The sequence below is a fragment of the Schistocerca gregaria genome, unplaced genomic scaffold (assembly GCF_023897955.1).
Source record: "Schistocerca gregaria isolate iqSchGreg1 unplaced genomic scaffold, iqSchGreg1.2 ptg000244l, whole genome shotgun sequence".
Lineage (NCBI taxonomy): Eukaryota > Metazoa > Arthropoda > Insecta > Orthoptera > Acrididae > Schistocerca > Schistocerca gregaria.
The window spans coordinates 896,624-912,500 of record NW_026061753.1 but is presented as its reverse complement, the minus strand read 5'-3'; the positions used below and the strand labels follow the sequence as shown (position 1 = coordinate 912,500).

General features: G+C 40.0%; 1 long non-coding RNA gene across 1 annotated transcript in view; it reads right to left on the bottom strand.

The window, feature by feature from the left end:
• The window catches only part of LOC126305083 (uncharacterized), an 18,592-nt gene extending 14,104 nt beyond the window's left edge, over positions 1-4,488 (bottom strand). The window contains exon 1 of the long non-coding RNA XR_007553309.1: positions 4,432-4,488. This is a non-coding gene — a long non-coding RNA (uncharacterized LOC126305083). The remainder of the gene's footprint in view (positions 1-4,431) is intronic.
• Positions 4,489-15,877: the final 11,389 nt, after the last annotated feature.

Below are 15,877 nucleotides of genomic sequence, written 5' to 3'. Positions count from 1 at the left end.
ACGTATTATTGTGGCCAAGATAGATATGAAGCCAAGACCTATTACAGTAGTACAAGTTTATATGCCAACTAGCTCTGCAGATGAAGAAATTGAAGAAATGTATGATGAAATAAGACATTCAGATAGTGAAGGGTGACGAAAATTTAATAGTCATGGGTGACTGGAATTCAGTAGTAGGAAAAGGGAGAGAAGGGAACGTAGTAGGTGAATATGGATTGAGCGGAGAGATATTAAAGAGGAAGCCGCGTGGTGGAATTTTGCACAGAGCACAACTTAATCATAGCTAACACTTGGTTTAACAATCATGGAAGAAGGTTGTATACATGGAAGAACCCTGGAGATACTAAAAGGTATCAGATTATATAGTGGTAAGACAGATTTAGGAACCAGGTTTTAAATTGTAAGACACTTCCAGGGTCAGATGTAGACTGACCACAATCTATTGGTTATGACCTGTAGGTTAAAACTGAAGAAACTGCAAAAAGGTGGGAATTTAAGGAGATGGGACTTGGATAAACAAAGAACAAGATGTTGTACAGAGTTTCAGGGAGAGCATAAGGGAACAACTGACAGGAATGTGTGAAAGAAATACAGTAGAAGAAAAACAGGTAGCTCTGAGGGATGAAGTAGTGAAGGCAGCAGAGGATAAAGTAGGTAAAAAGACGATGGCTGCTAGAAATCCTTGGGTAACAGAAGAAATATTGAATTTAATTGATGAAAGGAGAAAATATAAAAATGCAATAAATGAAGCAGGCAAAAAGGAATACAAACTTCTCAAAAATGAGATCGACATGAACTGCAAAATGGCTAAGCATGGATGGCTGGAGGACAAATGTAAGGATGTAGAGGCTTATCTCACTAGTGGTAACATGGATACTGCCTACAGGAAAATTAAAGAGACCTTTGGAGATAAGAGAACCACTTGTATGAACATCATGAGCTCAGATGGAAACCCAGTTCTAAGCAAAGAAGGGAAAGCAGAAAGGTGGAATGAGTATATAGAGGGGTCTATACAAGGGCGATGTACTTGAGGACAATATTATGGAAATGGAGGAGGATGTGGATGAGATGGTAGATGCGATACTGCGTGAAGAGTTTGACAGAGCATTGGAAGACCTGACTCGTAACAAATCCCCCAGAGTAGACAACATTCCATTGAAACTACTAACGGCCTTGGGAGAGCCAGTCCAGACGAAACTCTACCATCTGGTGAGCAAGATGTATGAAACAGGCGAAATACCCTCAGACTTCAAGAAGAACATCATAATTCCAATCCCAAAGAAAGCAGGTGTTGACAGATGTGAAAATTACTGGACTATCAGTTTAATAAGTCACAGCTGCAAAATATTAACACGAATTCTTTACAGACGAATGGAAAAACTAGTAGAAGCCGACCTCAGGGAAGATCAGTTTGGATTCCATAGAAGTACTGGAACATGTGAGGCAATACTGACCTAACAACTTATCTTAGAAGAAAGATTAAGGAAAGGCAGACCTACGTTTCTAGCATTTGTAGATTTAGAGAAAGCTTTTGACAATGTAGATGGGAATAATCTCTTTCAAATTCTAAAGGTGGCTGAGGTAAAATACAAGGAGCGAAAGGCTATTTACAATTTGTACAGAAACCAGATGGCAGTTATAAGAGTTGAGGGACATGAAAGGGAAGCAGTGGTTGGGAAGAGAGAGAGAGACAGGGTTGTAACCTGTCCCCGATGTTATTCAATCTGTATATTGAGCAAGCAGTAAAGGAAATAAAAGAAAAATTCGGAGTAGGTATTAAAATCCAGAGAGAAGAAATAAGTTTGAGGTTCACCGATGAAATTGTAATCCTCTCAGACAGCAAAGGACATGGAAGAGCAGTTGAACGGAATGGACAGTGTCTTGAAAGGAGGTATAAGATGATCAACAAAAGCAAAACGAGGATAATGGAATGTAGTCAAATTAAGTCGGGTGATGCCGAGGGAATAAGATTAGGAAATGAGACATTTAAAGTAGTTAAGGAGTTTTGCTATTTGGGGAGCAAAATAACTGATGGTCGAAGTAGAGAGGATATAAAATGTAGACTGGCAATGGCAAGGAATGCGTTTCTCAAGAAGAGAAATTTGTTAACATCGAATATAGATTTAAGTGTCAGGAAGTCGTTTATGAAAGTATTTGTTTGGAGTGTAGCCATGTATGGAAGTGAAACATGGACAATAAATAGTATGGACAAGAAGATAATAGAAGCTTTCGAAATGTGGTGCTACAGAAAAATGCTGAAGATTAGATGGGTAGATCACATAACTAACGAGGAGGTATTGAATAGGATTGGAGAGAAGAGAAGTTTGTGGCACAACTTGACGAGAAGAAGGGATCGGTTGGTAGGACATGTTCTGAGGCATCAAGGGATCACCATTTTAGTATTGGAGGGCAGGGTGGAGGGATAAAGTAGTGGAGGGAGACCGAGAGATGGATACACTAAGCAGATTCAGAAGGATGTAGGTTGCAGTAGGTACTGGGAGATGAAGAGGCTTGAACAGGATAGAGTGGCATGGAGAGCTTCATCAAACCAGTCTTAGGACTGAAGACCACAACAACAACAACTTGTTTAAGAAAAGGTACCTAGTGAAGAGACTTTTCAGTCCGGAGACTGATTTGATGCAGCTTTCCATGCTACTCTATCCTGTGCAAGCTGCTTCATCTCCCAGTACCTACTGCAACCTACATCCTTCTGAATCTGCTTAGTGTATTGATCTCTAGGATTCCCTCTACGATTTTTACCCTCTATGCTGCTGAGACACGGTTAAACAGCTTCGTTTCCAAGAAATTGGCAAAGATGTCGGCGAGGATGCGGACTAAAGGGTTGCCCATAGCGAACCCATCAGACCGCTGGCACAGTTGTCCGTTGAATTCAATGTAGTTGTACTTGACAACGACATTAATGAGATCCATAAAATCAGAAACCTGTTTATCTGATCTTATTTAAATTGAATTTAGTTTTCTTCCACAATGATGAGCGTCTTACGTACCGGGTCTTTGGTATAAAGATTTTTAATATCTAAGGAAAAAAGCTTGATGTCTGAACTGCATACTAAGTTTTTAATATTTTGGACCAAACGTGATTGTTAGGAACGGAATAATTATTTTCGAAAACGAAGGATTTTTCAAAGTTTCGTGAAGAAACCGGGCCAAATCGTGATATGCGCCATTCATATTAGTGGAGATTGGACGTATTGGATGATTAGGTTTATGAATTTCGAATTGTGACCGAAGCTTAGGGTGCTGAGGGTTCATATTGATGAGTAGATTCTATTTGAAAGGTTTTATAAGAATTTTGCTTTGTTAATGGCTGACCTTACTTTCTGTAATTTACACGGATCATCATGCAGCTCCGATATGTTGTTCTTACTGAAGAAAGTTTCAGCTTTAGAAATATATTCAGAAATATAAGCAATGAATAGACAACAACCTTTATCGGATTTAGTTATTAAAGCATTTGCTGTTTTAAGTTTATTATTAACGGAAGTTACTAAAATTCTGTCTTGATGCATAGCATTAGACAAAGTAGTTGCATTTTTCTCTAGCATGCGGGTTACATCATTCACAATTGTGAATTGAGAAGCATTATCTACCTTATTATAATCGAGACCGATTTTTAAATCAACAAGCATATTTTCTCACATTTCTGTCTGACAGGTTAGATCAGACATTGTATTTTAGTCCTCTTCCTAACAGGACTTTTTCATTCTCAGTAGAGACGATGTTGGTTTTATTTACAATTCGTACATGAAAGACGTTACTGCTTTTTTGAAATGTATTCTGAGGGAATTTTCATTAGAAAGCAGACAAAAAAGACTGTTTAACTTCATCCCGTGTTTCTGCATTATACCTATATTACAAATCTCTAGATGTTCGTTAATTTGAGTCCACATGTCAATATTAAAATTATAGTTAACACGATAAGTGTTTTTAATATTTAAGTACAAATGGTATGCTTCTTTAAGACGGTCTTCAGCGTTAAGCTCTTTCAGCCTATTAGAAATATTCTTAATGATAGGTCTAAAGGACTGGATTTTTCATACATACAGAAAAATTGATGTAGGCTTTTGTATAAGTCGGGACAAGCCCCATTTTTTCACACTGCTTGTTAAAATAGCCATGCTAATATTTAAAATTTTCTTTCTTAATTCGTCGTATTTAGAAGCAGCGTTAGAGACCTGTGCAGGTAAGAAATATAAAACTTTGAACACAGCTGTTAAGGTTCAGTGACCGTGTCAGAATTATATTTTCACAAATAAACCCTCGGTCACAAATATTAAGTCAAAATTGACCTGGTTTCGACGCTACTATGAGCGTCGCCAGCAGAATTAGATTAACTGTACTAAAACATTAGGTGTACTGTACACTAATCAGATTAAAGTTTGCACTGAATCGAATTGATACAGTACTTACATGTCACACAATAAAAAAGATCTAAGCCGGAAAGCCGACTTCATAAACACTTGTGAGACGGGGAGCCGCTAAGGGCTGCTCGTACTGTGAACAACGGTTGCAAGAAGACTGAGGTACCCACTATAGAAAGTGTGGGCAAGTAAACATGGTATTGCTACGAGCGCCATCTAGTAGGCGCAGAAACAACTAGGCTACTGTACATTCAAAATTAGACACATGAAATTGTGATAGAGCTGATTCAGGCGTAAAGTAAGAATTAATAATAGGATGTAGTTACATATTTATCTACTTTAAATAGGTATACATTTTTAACGTAAAAACGGTAGTTATGACATACAAGAAAACAGCAAAGATGTGACAGGAAAAAAACATTTCGGTAAACTGCATGAGGAAGTCCGACTCAAAGATCAAGCAATCGCTTTAAACAGTCCAAAAAGTTTTTATTTCGCAGCTGCAGCTGTTCGTTGAGAATGAGGCCATCATTACGATTGAGATGTTTGAAAATCTCCAATTCCTATAAGACATCTAACCTACGGCCCTCCTTTTCCGTATGCAGAATATTGTTATCGCCTATGGCTTTAGGCACGTGTCAAGTAATTAAGAGATGTTCGCAAAGGATGAATTTGGGGGCTTGGTGCCGTTCTTTCTCAAAAGATGTTCTTTATATCTGATGGTGAAAGGATGTAGGGGTTGCCCTATACAATAGGAGGAACAGGTATCGCAGATGATTTTATAAACGACAGAACTTTCTGTAGGAGAGCGAAAGGATCTCAAATTTCGAATGTATTATCTCTTTAGATTATTGTTAGTAGAGAAGGCAACATTGCAGTTGTATTTGTTGCGAAGCATGCGCTGAATGATGGGGAGTGGGTCCTATGAAAGAAATAGAAAAACGTGTTTTTGGGTTAATTTCAGTGCATGAGGTGTTGAGCGTGGTAGTTGTTGCAGCTTTCTTTCTTAGGATATCGTCCACTAGGTTAGGCGTGTATTCATTATTGACTGCTATGGTATTAAGTAAATTAATCTCCTCATTCAACTTTTCGGTTGAAATTGGTATGGAGGAGGTTCGGTGGACGGAAGAGTGAAAAAAGGCAATTTTTTGAGACTGCCAACCTATGTCGTGTGCTGCGGAACGTAAGGACACTACAAGCAACACAGAAGAAGCTTCTAGGTTGATGTAATCGGCCAGTAAGAAGCAGTACTATTCAAGTTTTAGTTATAGATTATTGACTTATTAGCCAGCCCTGGTGCCTTAGGCATGGGTGACGACCTTAAGATTTTGCATGAAAGAAGGACTAGCAGCTGCGTTGCAGGGGAGAATGTGAAAAGTGTTCATATGTGGTAAAAACGTGAGAAATCCGTCCGTTTTCGTCGATTTCTATCGAATCGACTTAAAGCCAGATCGTCACATTGGCCGCTCTTCCGTCTGAAACGGTTACTTTTATCGTCTGCAAAACTATGTCGCGTGCTGCGGTATGTGGAGACACTAAAATAACCATAGTAGAACACAGAAGAAGCTTCTAAGTTGATGTAATAGCCAGTAAGAAGTAGTACAATTCAAGTTTTAGTTTTATATTATTGACTTCTTAGCAGGCTTTGGTGCCTTGGACATGACCTAGGTCCTTAAGATTTTGCATGAAAGGAGGACTAGCAGCCGCGTGTCGCGGGAGAATGTGAAAAGGGTTTATATTTAGTAAAAACCTGATAAATCCGTCCGTTTTCGTCATTTGTTATCGAGTCGACTTGAAGCCATATCGTCACATTGGCCGCTCTTCTCTCTGAAACGGTTACTTTTATCGTCTGCAAAACTATGTCGCGTGCTGCGGTATGTGGAGACACTAAAATAACCATAGTAGAACACAGAAGAAGCTTCTAAGTTGATGTAATAGCCAGTAAGAAGCAGTACAATTCAAGTTTTAGTTAACGAATATTGACTTTTTACACGGCTTTGGGGCCTTGGACATGAGCTAGGACCTTAAGATTTTGCATGAAAGGAGGACTAGCAGCAGCTTTGCACAGGAGAATGTGAAAAGCGTTCATATGTAGTAAAAACCTGAGAAATCCGTCCGTTTTCGTCATTTGTTATCGAGTCGACTTAAAGCCAGATCGTCACATTGGCCGCTCTTCACTATGAAACGGTTACATTTATCGTTTGCAGAGCTATGTCGCGTGCTGCTGTATGCGGAGACAATAAAAGCATCATAGCAGAAAACAGAAGAAGCTTCTATGTTCATGTAATAGCCAGTAAGAAGCAGTAAAATTCAAGTTTTAGTTATCGAATATTGACTTTTTACCCTTCTTTGGTGCTTTAGACATGAGCTATGACATTAATATTTTGCATGAAGGGAGGACTAGCAGCCGTGTTGCACGGGAGATTGAGAAAAGTAATCATATGTAGTAAAATCCTGAGAAATCCGTCCGTTTTCGTCATTTTCTAACGAATCGACTTAAAGCCAGATCGTCACATTGGCCGCTCTTCTCTCTGAAACGGTTACATTTATCGTCTGCAAGGCTATGTCGCGTGCTGCGGTATGCGGAGACACTAAAAGCACCATAGTAGAACACAGAAGAAGCTTCTAAGTTGATGTAATAGCCAGTTAGAAATAGTACAATTACGTTTTAGTTATCGAATATTGACTTTCTACACGGCTTTGGGGACTTGGACATGAGCTAGGACCTTAAGATTTTGCGTGAAAGGAGGACTAGCAGCCGCGTTGCACGGGAGAATGTAAAAAGTGTTCATATGTAGTAAAACCCTGAGAAATTCTTCCGTTTTCGTCATTTGTTATCGAATTGACTTAAAGCCAGATCGTCACATTGGCCGCTCTTCTCTCTGAAACGGTTACATTTATCGTCTGCAAAACTATGTCGCGCGCTGCGGTATGCAGAGACACTAAAAGAACCATAGTAGAATACAGAAGAAGCTTCTAAGTTGATGTAATAGCCAGTAAGAAGCAGTACAAATCAAGTTTTTTGCTATCGATTATTGACTTTTTACTTTTCTTTGGTGCGTTAGACATGAGCTAGGACCTTAAGATTTTGCAAGAAATTAGGACTAGCAGCCGCGTTGCACGGGAGAATGTGAAAAGTGTTCATATGTAGTAAAAACCTGAGAAATTCTTCCGTTTTCGTCATTTGTTATCGAATTGACTTAAAGCCAGATCGACACATTGGCCGCTCTTCTCTCCGAAACGGTTACATTTAACGTCTGCAAAGCTATGTCGCGTGCTGCGGTATGAGGAGACACTAAAACCACCATAGCAGAACACAGAAGAAGCTTCTAATTTGATGTAATAGCCAGTAAAAAGAGTACAATTCAAGTATTATTTATCGAATATTGACTTTTTACCCTTCTTTGGTGCCTTGGACATGAGCTAGGTCCTTAAGATTTTGGATGAAAGGAGGACTAGCAGCCGTGTGTCACGGGAGAATGTGAAAACTGTTCATATGTAGTAAAAACCTGAGAAAACCGTCCGTTTTTGTAATTTGTTATCGAAACGCCTTAAAATTAGATAGTCACATTGGCCGTTCTTCTCTCCGAAACGGTTACATTTATCGTCTTCAAAGCGAAGTCGCGTGCTGCGGTATGCGGAGACACTAAGAGCACCATAGTAGAACACAGAAGATGCTATTAAGTTGATGTAATAGCCAGTAACAAGCAATACAATTCAAGTTTTAGTAACCGATTATTGATTTTTAACCGGCTTTGGTGCTTTGGAGATGAGCTAGGACCTTACGATTTTGCATGAAGGAGGACTACCAGTCGCGTTGCACGGAAGAATGTGAAAAGTTTTCATATGTAGTAAAATCTGAGAAATCCGTCCGTTTTCCTCATTTGTTATTGAATCGACTTAAAGCCAGATTGTCACATTAGCCGCTCTTCTCTCTGAATCGCATACATTTATCGTCTGCAAAGCTATGTCGCGTGCTGCGGTATGCGGAGACACTAAAAGCATTATAGTAGAACACAGAAGAAGCTTTCAAGTTAATGTAAAAGCCAGTAAGAAGCAGTACAATTCAAGTTTTAGTTATCGTTTACTGACTTTTTACCCTTCTTTGGTGCCTTGGACATGAGCTAGGACCTTAAGATTTTACATGAAAGGAGGACTAGAATGCGCGTTTCACGGGAGAATGTGAAAAGTGTTCATATGTAGTAAAAACTTGAGAAATCTGTCCGTTTTTGACATTTGATATCGAATCGACTTAATGCCAGATCGTCATATTAGACGCTCTTCTCTCTGAAACGGTTACATTTATCGTCTGCAAACATATGTCGCGTGCTGCAGAATGCGGAGACACTAAAAGCACCATAGTAGAACACAGAAGAGGCTTCTAAGTTGATATAATAGCCAGTAAGAAGCACTACAATTTAAGTTTTAGTTATCGATTATTGACTTTTTACCCGTCTTTGGTGCCTTGGACATGAGCTAAGACCTTAAGATTTTGCATGAAAGTAGGGCTAGCAGCTGCCTTGCACGAGAGAATGTGAAAAGTGTTCATATGTAGTAAAAGCCTGAGAAATCCGTCAGTTTTCGTCATTTGTTTTCGAATCGTCTTGAAGCCATATCGTCACATTGGCCGCTCTTCTTCTGAACCGGTTACATTTATCGTCTGCAAAACTATGTTGCGTGCTGCGGTATGCGGAGACACTAAAAGCACCATAGTAAAACACGGAAGAAGCTTTTAACTTGTCATAATAGCCAGTAAGAAGCAATACAATTCAAGTTTTAGTTATCGATTATTGACTTTTTACCCTTGTTTGGTGCCTTAGACATGAGCTAGGACCTTACGATTTTGCATGAAAGGAGGAGTAGCAGCCGCGTTGCAGGGGCGAATGTAAAAAGTGTTCATATGTAGTAAAAACGTGAGAAATCCGACGGTTTTCGTCATTTGTTATCGAATCGACTTAAAGCTAGATCGTCACATTAGCCGCTTTTCTCTCTGAGACGGTTACATTTATCGTCTGCAAAGCTATGTAGCTTGCTGTGGTACGCGAAGACACTGAAAGCACCATAGTAGAACACAGAAGAAGCTTTTAAGTTGATTTAAGAGCCAGTAAGAAGCAGTTCAATTCAAGTTTTAGTTAACAATTATTGACGTTTTAAGCTTCTTGGTGCTTTGGACATCAGCTAGGACATTACCATTTTGCATTAAACTAGGGCTAGCACCCGCTTTGCACGAGAGAATGTGTAAAGTGTTCATATGTAGTAAATACCTGAGAAATCCGTCAGTTTTCGTCATTTGTTTTCGAATCGTCTTGAAGACAGATCGTCAAATTGGCCGTTCTTCTCTCTGAAACGGTTACATTTATCATCTGCAAAGCTATGTCGCTTGCTGCGTTATGCGGACACACTAAAAGCAGTATAATAGAACACAGAAGAAGCTTTTAAGTTGTCATAATAGACAGTAAGAAGCAGTAAAAATCCAATTTTTAGAAATCGATTATTGACTTTATACACTTCTTTGGTGCTTTGTATATGAGCTAGGGCCTTAAGATTTTGCATGAAAGGATCGAGAGCGGTCGTGTTTCATAGTAGAATGTGAAAAGTGTTCATGTATAGTAAAAACGTGAGAAATCCGACGGTTTTCGTCATTTGTTATCGAATCGACTTAAAGCTAGATCGTCACATTTTCCGCTCTTCTCTCTGAAACTGTTACATTAATCGTCTGCAAAGCTATATCGCGTGCTGCGGTATGCGGAGACAGTAGAGGCACAATAGCAGAACACAGAAGAAGCCTCTAAGTTGATGTAATAGCCAGTAAGAAGCAATACAATTCCAGTTTTAGTTATCGATTATTGACTTTTTAGCATTCTTTGGTGCCTTGGACATGGGCTAGGACCTTAAGATTTTGCATGAAAGGAGGACTAGCAACCGCGTTGCACGGGAGAATGTGAAAAGAGTTCATATGTAGTAAAAACCTGAGAAATCCGTCCGTTATCGTCATTGGTTACCGAATCGTCTTAAAGCCAGGTCGTCACATTGGCCGCTCTTCTCTCTGAAACTGTTACATTAATCGTCTGCAAAGCTATGTCGCGTGCTGCGGTATGCCGAGACAGTAAAAGCACAATAGTAGAACACAGAAGAAGTTTCTAAGTTGATATAATAGCCATTAAGAAGCAGTACAATTCAAGTTTTAATTATCGATTATGGACTTTTTACCCTTGTTTGGTGCCTTGGACATGAGCTAGGAGCTTAAGATTTTGCGTGAAAGGAGGTCTAGCAGCCGCGTTGCACGGGAGAATGTGAAAAGTGTTCATATATAGTAAAAACCTGAAAAATCCGTCCGTTTTTGACCATTTGTTATCGAATCGACTTAAAGCCAGATCGTCACATTGGCCGCTCTTCTCTCTGAAACGGTTACTTTTATCGTATGCAAAGCTATGTCGCGTGCTGCGGTATGCGGAGACACTAAAAGCACCATAGCAGAACCCAGAAGGAGCTTCTAAGTTGATGTAATAGCCAGTAAGAAGCAGTACATTTCAAGTTTAAGATATCGATTATTGATTATTTCCCTTTCCTTGATGGCTTGGACATGAGCTAGGATCTTAAGATTTTGCATGAAAGCATCGAGAGCGGTCGTGTTTCATAGTAGAATGCGAAAAGGGGTTCATGTATAGTAAAAACCTGAGAAATCCGTCGGTTTTCTTCATTTGTTATCGAATCGACTTAAAGCCAGATCGTCACATTGGCCGCTCTTCTCTCTGAAACTCTTCCATTAATCGTCTGCAAAGCTATGTCGCGTGCTGCGGTATGCCGAGACAGTAAAAGCACAATAGTAGAACACAGAAGAAGTTTCTAAGTTGATATAATAGCCATTAAGAAGCAGTACAATTCAAGTTTTAGTTATCGATTATGGACTTTTTACCCTTGTTTGGTGCCTTGGACATGAGCTAGGAGCTTAAGATTTTGCGTGAAAGGAGGTCTAGCAGCCGCGTTGCACGGGAGAATGTGAAAAGTGTTCATATATAGTAAAAACCTGAAAAATCCGTCCGTTTTTGACCCTTTTTTTTCGAATCGACTTAAAGCCAGATCGTCACATTGGCCGCTGTTCTCTCTGAAACGGTTACATTTATCGTCTGCAAAGCTATGTCGCGTGCTGCGGTATGCGGAGACACTAAAAGCACCATAGCAGAACCCAGAAGGAGCTTCTAAGTTGATGTAATAGCCAGTAAGAAGCAGTACAATTCAAGTGTTATTTATCGATTATTGACTTTTTACCCTTCTTTGGTGTCCTGAGCTTGAGCTGGGACTTTATGATTTTGCATGAAAGGAGGACTAGAAGCCGCGTTGCATGGGCGAATGTGAAAAGTGTTCATATGCAGTAAAAACCTGAGAAATCCGTCCATTTTCGCCATTTGTTATCGAATCGACTTAAAGCTAGGTCGTCACACTGGCCGCTCTTCTCTCTGAAACGGTTACATTTATTGTCTGCAAAGCTATGTCGCGTGCTGCGGTATGCGGAGACACTAAAAGCACCATAGGGGAACACAGACGAAGCTTCTAAGTTTATGTAATAGCCAGTAAGGAGCAGTCCAATTCAAGTTTTAGTTATCGATTATTGACATTTTACCCTTCTTTGGTGCCTTGAACATGAGCTAGGAACTAAAGATTTTTCATGAAAGGAGGACTAGCAGCTGCGTTGCACGAGAGAATGTGAAGAGTGTTCATACGTTGTAAAAACGCGAGAAAGCCGTCCGTTTTCGTCATTTGTTATCGAATCGACTTAAAGCCACTTCGTCACATTGGCCGCTCTTCTCTCTGAAACGGTTAAATTTATCGTCTGTAAAGCTATGTCGCGTTCTGCGGTATGCGGAGACACTAAAAGCATCATAGTAGAACACAGAAGAAGTTTCTAAGTTGATGTAATAGCCAGTAAGAAGCAGTACAATTCAAGTTTTAGTTATCGACTATCGACTTTTTAATCTTCTTTGGTGCCTTGGACATTAGCTAAGACATTAAGATTTTGCATGAAAGGAGGACTAGCAGCCGCGATGTACGACAGAGTGTAAAAAGTGTTCATATGTAGTAAAAACCAGAGAAATCCGTCCGTTTTCCTCATTTGTTATCTAATCGACCTAAAGCCAGATCGTCACATTGGCCGCTCTTCTCCCTGAAACGTTTACATTTAACCTCTGCAAAGCTATGTCGCGTGCTGCGGTATGCGGAGACACTAAAAGCACCATAGGAGAACACAGAAGAAGCTTCTAAGTTGATGTAATAGTGAGTAAGAAACAGTAGAATTCAAGTTTTAGATGTCGATTATTGACCTTTTATCCTTCTTTGGTGACTTGGACATGAGCCAGGACCTAAAGATTTTGCATTAAAGGAAGTCTAGTAGCCGCGTTGCACGGGAAAATGTGAAAAGTGTTCATATGTAATAAAAACCTGAGAAATCCGTCCGTTTTCGTCATCTGATATCGAATCGACTTAAAGCCAGATCATCACATTGGCCGCTCTTCTCTCTGAAACGGTTACAATTATCGTCTCCAAAGCTATGTCGCCTGCTGCGATATTCGGTGACACTAAAAGCACAATATTAGAACACAGAAGAAGCTTCTAAATTTATGTAATAGCCAGTTAGCACCAGTAAATTCATTTTTAGGTTTCGATTCTTGACTTTTAACCCCTCTTTGGTGCCTTGGACATGAGCTACGACCTTAATATTTTGCATGGAAGGAAGACTAGCAGCCGCGTTACATGGGAGAATGTGAAAAGTGTTCATATGCAGTAAAAACCTGAGAAATCCGGCCGTTTTCGTCATTTGTTATCGAATCGACTTAAAGCCAGAACGTCACATTGGCCGCTCTTCTCTCTGAGACGGTTACATTAATCGTTTGCAAAGCGATGATGCGTACTGCGGTATGCGGAGACACTAAAAGCACCATAGTAGAACACAGAAGAAGCTTCTAAGCTTCTAAGTTGATGTAATAGACAGTAAAAAGCAGTACAATTCAAGTTTTAGTTATCGATTATTGACTTTTCACCGTTCTTTGGTGCTTTGGACATGAGCTAGGTCCTAAAGATTTTGCATGAAAGGATGACTAGCAGCGGCGTTGCACGGGAGAATGTGAAAAGTGTTCATACGTAGTAAAAACGTGAGAAATCCGTCCGTTTTCGTCATTTGAAATTGAATCGTCTTAAAGCCATATCGTCACATTGGCCGCTCGTCTCTCTGAAACGGTTACATTTATCATCTCCAAAGCTATGTCGCGTGCTGCGATACGCGGTGACACTAAAAGCACCATAGTAGAACACAGAAGAAGCTTCTAAGTTGATGTAATAGCCAGTAAGAATCAGTATAATTCAAGTTTTTGTTATCGATTATTGACTTTGTACCCTTCTTTGGTGCCTTGGACATGAGCTAGGACCTTACGATTTTGCATGAAATGATGAGTAGCAGCCTCGTTGCACGGGAGAATGTGAAAAGTGTTCACATGTAGTAAAAACCTGAGAAATGCATCCGTTTTTATCAATTGTCATCGAATCGACTTAACGCCAGATCGTCACATTATCCGCTCTTCTATCTGAAAGGGTTACATTTATCGTCTGCAAAGCTGCGTCACGTGCTGCAGTTTGCGGAGACACTAAAAGCACCATAGTAGAACATGGAAGAAGCTTCTAAGTAGATGTAATAGCCAGTAAGAAGCAGTACAATTCAAGTTTTAGTTATCGATTATTGACTTTGTACCCTTCTTTGGTGCCTTGGACATGAGCTAGGACCTTAAGATTTTGCATGAAAAGAGGACCAGCAGCTGCGTTGCACGGGAGAATGTGAAAAGTGTTCAAAAGTAGTAAAAACCTGAGAAATCGGTCCGTTTTCGTCAAACGTTATCGAATCGACTTAAATCCAGATCGTCACATTGGCCGCTCTTCTCTCTGAGACTGTTACATTTATCGTCTGCAAAGCTATATCGCGCGATGCGGTATGTGTAGACACTAAAAGCACCATAGTAGAACACAGAAGAAGCTTCTATGTTGATGTAATAGCCAGTAAGGAGCAATACAATTCAAGTTTTTGCTATCGATTATTGACTTTTTACCCTTCTTTGGTGCCTTGGACATGAGCTAGGACCTTAAGATTTTGCATGAAAGAAGGACTAGCAGCCGCGTTGCACGGGAGATGTGAAAAGTGTTCACATGTAGTAAAAACCTGAGAAATGCATCCGTTTTTATCAATTGTCATCGAATCGACTTAACGCCAGATCGTCACATTATCCGCTCTTCTATCTGAAAGGGTTACATTTATCGTCTGCAAAGCTGCGTCGCGTGCTGCAGTTTGTGGAGACACTAAAAGCACCATAGTAGAACATGGAAGAAGCTTCTAAGTAGATGTAATAGCCAGTAAGAAGCAGTACAATTCAAGTTTTAGTTATCGATTATTGACTTTGTACCCTTCTTTGGTGCCTTGGACATGAGCTAGGACCTTAAGATTTTGCATGAAAAGAGGACCAGCAGCTGCGTTGCACGGGAGAATGTGAAAAGTGTTCAAAAGTAGTAAAAACCTGAGAAATCGGTCCGTTTTCGTCAAACGTTATCGAATCGACTTAAATCCAGATCGTCACATTGGCCGCTCTTCTCTCTGAAACGGTTACTTTTATCGTATGCAAAGCTATGTCGCGTGCTGCGGTATGCGGAGACACTAAAAGCACCATAGCAGAACCCAGAAGGAGCTTCTAAGTTGATGTAATAGCCAGTAAGAAGCAGTACATTTCAAGTTTAAGATATCGATTATTGATTATTTCCCTTTCCTTGATGGCTTGGACATGAGCTAGGATCTTAAGATTTTGCATGAAAGCATCGAGAGCGGTCGTGTTTCATAGTAGAATGCGAAAAGGGTTCATGTATAGTAAAAACCTGAGAAATCCGTCGGTTTTCTTCATTTGTTATCGAATCGACTTAAAGCCAGATCGTCACATTGGCCGCTCTTCTCTCTGAAACTCTTCCATTAATCGTCTGCAAAGCTATGTCGCGTGCTGCGGTATGCCGAGACAGTAAAAGCACAATAGTAGAACACAGAAGAAGTTCCTAAGTTGATATAATAGCCATTAAGAAGCAGTACAATTCAAGTTTTAGTTATCGATTATGGACTTTTTACCCTTGTTTGGTGCCTTGGACATGAGCTAGGAGCTTAAGATTTTGCGTGAAAGGAGGTCTAGCAGCCGCGTTGCACGGGAGAATGTGAAAAGTGTTCATATATAGTAAAAACCTGAAAAATCCGTCCGTTTTTGACCCTTTTTTTTCGAATCGACTTAAAGCCAGATCGTCACATTGGCCGCTGTTCTCTCTGAAACGGTTACATTTATCGTCTGCAAAGCTATGTCGCGTGCTGCGGTATGCGGAGACACTAAAAGCACCATAGCAGAACCCAGAAGGAGCTTCTAAGTTGATGTAATAGCCAGTAAGAAGCAGTACAATTCAAGTGTTATTTATCGATTATTGACTTT